Genomic DNA, 6,553 nt, shown 5'->3' on the forward strand with positions numbered 1-6,553 from the left:
AATAACATATTCAAATAAATCCAGCCATCAGTCACTTAAGGAAGACACCAAGACTCAATCACTTAAGGAAGACACCAATGACTGCATAATGCTTTAAGGCCTTACTTTGATTTTCCAAAATAGTCTGTTTCAAAAAAATTCCATTTGCGAATTTCCTACTTGTCTGATTTAACCCAATTGAGAGTAAAGGACCATTTCATGGAAGTTCTGTAACCTCACCATATATGCATGTATTTTAAGAACCCGAAAAAAATCATATAATAACCATCTTAGACATGAAAAAACATATGTTTCCCTGCTGGCGATGCTGAGAAATAATATGAGGCTAACCATTTTCTGAAAAGGAGCTGAAATAGTGAAAACCATTCTCATAAAAAATAATAATAACAGAAGCCTTCTACAATGTAAAATATCAAGTTACTCCACATTGCGACGTACAATCATCTGCAAGGAAAAAAGGCTATGAATTAGTGAAACTAGTTGAAATCCTTTCCATGAAATGATTACACGAATCTTCTATAATGTAAAGGTCACACAGTTATCCAGCTCATTGAAAATATTGAGCACATTGCTTTTGAAAGAACACTTTATTTTATTAAAGTGGCACTAAAAAGCCCACCAGATAAAACATATTATAATTTCATCCTATCCCATCCTATCCCAATGGCCTATTCCTTATGGTTTTGTCTAATCAGAATCACTCCTTGACATCCACCCTGTGCCAAGTGACTGACCTCCAAGCGAGTCCCAACAGTTGTGGAACAACAGCTCGAACATACCTGGAATTCCATTGGAATGGTTGTCATCACCTGATCAGAAACATTACCCAACTGTGGTAGGATGATAAACCTGATATATACCTGCATATAACCCTAGTAGAAAGTAACAGTTTGAATAGATATGGAATTACATTGGAGTGGTTGTTCTCACCTGATTGGAAACATTACCCAACTATGGTAGGATGATAAACTTGATATATACTTGCATATAACCCAGAAAAATTCAGCACCTGCTTGGATTTTATCTGAAAAATTTCTTGGAATGTACTAAGAAAATTTCTGTTACTAAAATGTTTTGGTCTCACGTTCAGCATTTCAAAATGAAACTCAATTAGATACTATTAACACATCAATAAGAAACACATCTAAAAGGTAAGCACATCTTGTAGTCGTTCCCTATACCCTGTTCTATTTATTGTATTTCACAAACAAATAATTCTCAAAGCCGAGGGAAGTGGTGTAGGTAGCAGATTCTCTTTTTGATATAGAATTTTCTTCACTAAATCGTGCTAGTTATTCTACGAAAAAGAGTGCATGGAAATAGCAGAAATCCGTCACTTCTAATTAATAATTCATATAGATAGTGATAGTTTTAGACATTCCAGAAGAAAATTAGGGAACAACTTGTTTTAGTAATATAAAAGCGTAAAAAAATGTAAGAGAGAGCAAAATGGGACAAAAAAGAATTAATTACCTGAAAGAATAAGTTACAGCACTGGACCTCAAAGCTGGAATCCTCTCGATGTATCAAAGAAAGAACCCCAATAACCTGAAAAATCCAGAAAAAGAAGTCAGTTTGAAGCCCACTAACCAGTTTTGGACTCACAGTTGGTTCTCAAAATCGAAAACAAAGAGGTTACACGAAGGAATAAGGTAGGGAAAAGAACCTCAATGCTGGAATCCTCTCAGTCTACCACAGAAAAAACCATAATAACCTGAAAAATCCAAGAGAAGTCAATTTTGAGAAGCTTTGAATAATGTAAGGGGATACCAGTAACACTTTATACAGGGGCAGAGGGAAAAAATATTTACCAATGACAACATAAGAAACTCAATATATTAAAAGGGAAGCATAATAAGAGGATATCTTCTCCAAAAAATCCTAGAAGGCCATGGTAATTAAAATTTTCATTGCTAGCATATCGCTTCCAGCTTAACTCTCCTTGTAACAAAGGAGATAAGGAGAAAATTGTAAAGGTCATCACCATTATATGCAAGGCCACACACGACAATTTTTTACAATACTAATGAAGTAGAAAGACTAAGAATGGGAGAGAAATGTACACAAGAAACAAATATAGCATAATAAGAGGATATCCACCCCCAAGAGTCCTCAAAGACACATTTTTTTTCAAATAAGGTTTTTTTTTTCTTAATAAAGCTTGGCGATGCCTAACATGGAAATATGTCACTGAGCATTCAAAGGGACGACAAACCACCCATCTAACAATTGAAGCATCTTAGCCTAAGAAGAACTAACAACATTACTCTATTAAAAGGGTGTTACTCTATTAAAAGGGATTTCGCAGATACCATTTTATTTTCTTCACAATAAATTTCCTTGTCATATCAATAGAAGAAAACGAATACTGCCACCAATCATGCTTCCAGATATTTGATCATACTCTAACAGAAAATACATAAAAGGTTGTGGCACTGTAATACGACATGCACAATGAAGCGACAATAAACAGGCCACATGGGTTAGGTCCATCAACTTCTGTCCATTTATTACTTAATTTAATATAATATAACTTGCCATGTGATTAATCTAACACGTTAAATTAATCTAAAGCCTTAAAGAGGATGCAGCTTAACCTTCCTTCAATACAAGATCCAAGGTGTGAGCTTGTATAAACAGCATAAACTAACTAAAAATATCAATTCCACGTGAAGAAACCATACCAAAAATCTCATGGTAGTATCAATCAGTGTGATTTCTTTAAGATGCAAAAGTAGAATAATATATATATATATATATATATATATATATATATATTGATAATGGTAGCCGATTTTATTTGAAAAAAGACAGAGGTGGTCAACATACAAAGCAGATAAGAAGAAACAAAAATTAAAAACAATTACATAGTAATTGTAATTAAAAATAATCACATAGAATAAAATATTATACCTCACCAATTACATAGTAATAGATACAATGTGGAGATAAATATAGCAATGACATCAATTGCAAACCTAAACATGTCCAACACTCAATTCTTCAATAAGGTCGGACAGGTCCTTGCAGTGTGATACATATATGCAAAATTCAAGCACAATTAGTGGCGTCTCTCATCACCCCAGCATCCCCAACCCTTGAACCTAGCTTTATAGCCTCCTTGACATGGCTACATGCATATGCCAATCTGATATTATGAGGTGAAAAAGGCGCAAAGATATGTTTCACTTGGCAGAACTTGATACTCTTATTTGCATATGGAAGATTAAAGCCTCTTTGGAAGCCATTGACTGAGTCATTTTTATACAATCTACATATACACATGATAACCAAAACACCATCTGTTCAACGTCAAAATTTGCTTAGTAACACATGATGCCATTCATTACATAAACAGATCACCTGTTATCTGAATTTAAGAGTCGTCCTGCTTTGTCTGTGTTTGGATCTGATCAACAGGCAAAGTGGCAGTTGCTGTGGAAATATAACGCAATTCATAAGCATTTATTGACAACAAAATAAATAGGTAAACTTAATCAAAAACGCAAAAGCCAACAACCTAAATTGATATGCATCCAATAAATCCAAAACCACCCATCAACAAAAAAAAGGGAAAATGAATAAAAGAAAGCTTTACCCACAATGCAATTACCTCTTCAACGTCCTCTTGCAGCCAAATCTGTTATGTGTATTTTCTTATGTTGTATGTGGGGTTAGCTAGTGCATAGTAGTGGGTATGTGTTTTAGTGTAATGGCCATTAGTTGTGGCTAATGTGTTTAGGGTAATGGGAGTTAGTTAATGATGTGTCTTGTTAGTGGGTAAGTGTGCTTGTGATGTGGCACTCCCTCTTGCTTGTATTTATGTAATATTAATTCAATGAAAAGAAGAGAAGAATTTTACAGCACAAATGAGACTTTGTTCTAGGAGAGTCACGGTTCCTCTTGAATCGAGCCGTTAGGAGGTCCGGTTGCCTCGAATCAACCATTCCCCTCTCTATTTCTCTTTTATTTTGTTTATTTGTGTTACGGCCAATTAGGTACGTAACAAAATCCAACGAAGCCATGCATCAATCATAGAATGTATTTTCAATCTGATAATCATTCATTGTGTATATCATCTACCTTTAAGATAGAATGAACACAGCACCTTAGATTCAAGAAATATGCATTCATTTTTATTTCTTCAAAACAAATATAATAGAATCATGTGAAGGGGAAAATAAAAAAAAATAACAATGAAATTTGACAAAACTCCACCAAATTTAGGGGGAAAATAAGAAGCAAAGGGATGAAAGTGGCCCAAAATTCCTTAAAGGCCTCATATTCATGAAACACCTTCCCAGATGATCAGAAGACCAAACAATCAAATCTATCAAAAAGCTTCAAAAAGGAAACAATCTACCCAAAAAAATGATAAAACATTTGTAATTTTTTTTATTATTATTATGTTCTAAAAAATCATTAAAAGTGAAGGTCACAGTCTAACAATAGAGCATGGTGATTCATCTAAAAGATTAAAAAATTTGCCATGGAAAGAAATTTATAGCTGCCATCATATTTTAAATAACAGAATAAGCAACACTGCAAATTGAGTGTTTACCATGAACAATCACCCCCTATGAAGCGGTTGGCAACCGATATTCATCCGAGAAAAAATGAGAAACAGGGTTGCCATTGGTAAAAACTTGCATCGAGTTGGAACTATAAAATTTGGGATTTCTACTCATCTTAGTTGATCACAATCAATCCCAAAAGTGTGTACTTATATACAGCACTTAGGGAATAAATATAGAATGAAATCTTGATAATTATGAAAGATAACAATTCTAATCCAACCCACTTTCCTAACTAGGTTACCTCCTCTTACCTAATTGCTTAATCTACCACCAATACAACAAGTTCACAGAGAAAGAACATACCCTCTTTTTCTTTGAATAGATGTTCTTCCACACTTGAATGAAGAGGGAGAAAGAGAGAAGGACAGCAAATGGCCAGATACAACAGTTGTGTGTAGAGACAACAGGTGTTGGAAGAAGAAACAAAAAGATGACAAGCGTAGGAAATGCGGATGAAACCTATCGCTTGCATTTTTGGCACATTAGAAAGGGCAAACCAGAGAATGAAATGACATAAATGTCCTAAAAAAGAGGGTACATGTGAAAGTTTTACGGAAATAAAATTGGGATGTAAATGGTATTTTGACAAAAGGCGCCGACGAACTTTTAGGGATTTTCCCTTTTAGTAGTAAAGGGATATATATATATATATATATATATATATATATATATATATATATATATATATGAGAGAACATTTCCTACACACTTGTGTAGGTAAGTTACCTAGACACTACCTTAAAATACAGTGGGGGACCACATTGTTTGGGTGATCCAAACAATTCATTTGAATGGTCCTCACATTGATAGGGTGTCCACAAAAAATCAGATCCATAGGATTATCCCAACTCAAAGATGTGCATGTAAATCACACAAGAAAATAATCCCAATCATAAAGTAAGCATAAAGAAAAGAGAAGGGATAGAGAGAAGTGCACCAAGAAGTAGAAGACGATTGCACACAAGATTTATAGTGGTTCGGCCTTAAACCCAAGACCTACTCCACTCTTCTCAAGTTTGGCTTCTTGAGGCAATCCACTATACGATCCTCCTTTCTTACCAGGCCAGATCAATGAACCATCTTACAATGCGATTCACCTATTTTAGCGGGCCGAATCAAAGACCCTCTATACAACACTTGATTCTCCTCTCTTAACGGGCCGAATCGAAGACCCTCTCTCTACAAGCTTGATTCTCCTTTCTTATCGGGCCGAATCGTAGACCCTCTCCTTACAAAGGAAGGAAGATTGAGCACACTTCTTTAGCCTCTTTGTAGGCTTGATTTACACAAATAAAGCTCACTACAAAACTCTCAAAGAAAATTACAAGTAAAGCTTAATCCACTCTCAAAAGGTTTTACTGAAGATCAAGGTAAAAAGAGAATAGAAGAAAGATTTGACCCAAAATTAATAAACAAGTATGATTTAGGGTTTCTTACAGTTGGAACATCATAATCCTTAATTTTGAAGTCCATTTGATGTGTATATAACGGCTAGTACGAAGGCAAACCCACAGAGCTCTGTAGTGACCGTTGGTCATTTTTTATTTTCCAACAAGTTGCTCCACGGAGCTCCGTGAGGTTCCACGGAGTTCCATGCACGGAGCTACGTGGGAACTCACGGAGTTCTGTACATGGATTCCAGATTTTAGCACCAATCTTGTAAAATTCATATCACCTTCGTTTCTCGTCGGATCTCGACGTTTTCATACTCGATTTGAATGGAAATGATAAGATCTTTCTGTTAAAAGTATTTTTAAAAATATTTGAAAATAATTTGGACCATTTATGATAGGTTTTAGGTGCTGATCTCAGTTTGGCCTTCGGAACTCTTTTTATATCATGTAATGGAATGCCATATGGGTACCAACATGTTGGTACACTACCATGGTCATTCACTTATCCATGTAACTCCTTTTTAACGTTAAGAGTCTCTTTGAAAAATATTTTTTGGGGGTTGTAAGATCTGCCTTGATCAA

General features: G+C 34.9%; 1 long non-coding RNA gene across 2 annotated transcripts; it reads right to left on the bottom strand.

Moving 5' to 3' along the window:
• Positions 1-225: 225 nt before the first annotated feature.
• On the bottom strand, positions 226-5,035 carry LOC143881148 (uncharacterized). 2 transcript variants are annotated; one of them, XR_013251879.1, is made up of 4 exons: positions 4,881-5,035; positions 3,364-3,435; positions 1,667-1,714; positions 226-1,548 (listed from the first exon to the last, which is right to left on the bottom strand). It is a non-coding gene; the product is annotated as an uncharacterized LOC143881148 (long non-coding RNA). The 2 variants fall into 2 exon arrangements; XR_013251880.1 differs by lacking the exon at positions 4,881-5,035 and adding an exon at positions 4,562-4,873.
• Positions 5,036-6,553: the final 1,518 nt, after the last annotated feature.

This window comes from Tasmannia lanceolata, unplaced genomic scaffold (assembly GCF_043159265.1).
Source record: "Tasmannia lanceolata isolate RefF3 unplaced genomic scaffold, GAP_Taslan_0.1 ptg000007l, whole genome shotgun sequence".
Classification (NCBI taxonomy): Eukaryota; Viridiplantae; Streptophyta; class Magnoliopsida; order Canellales; family Winteraceae; genus Tasmannia; species Tasmannia lanceolata.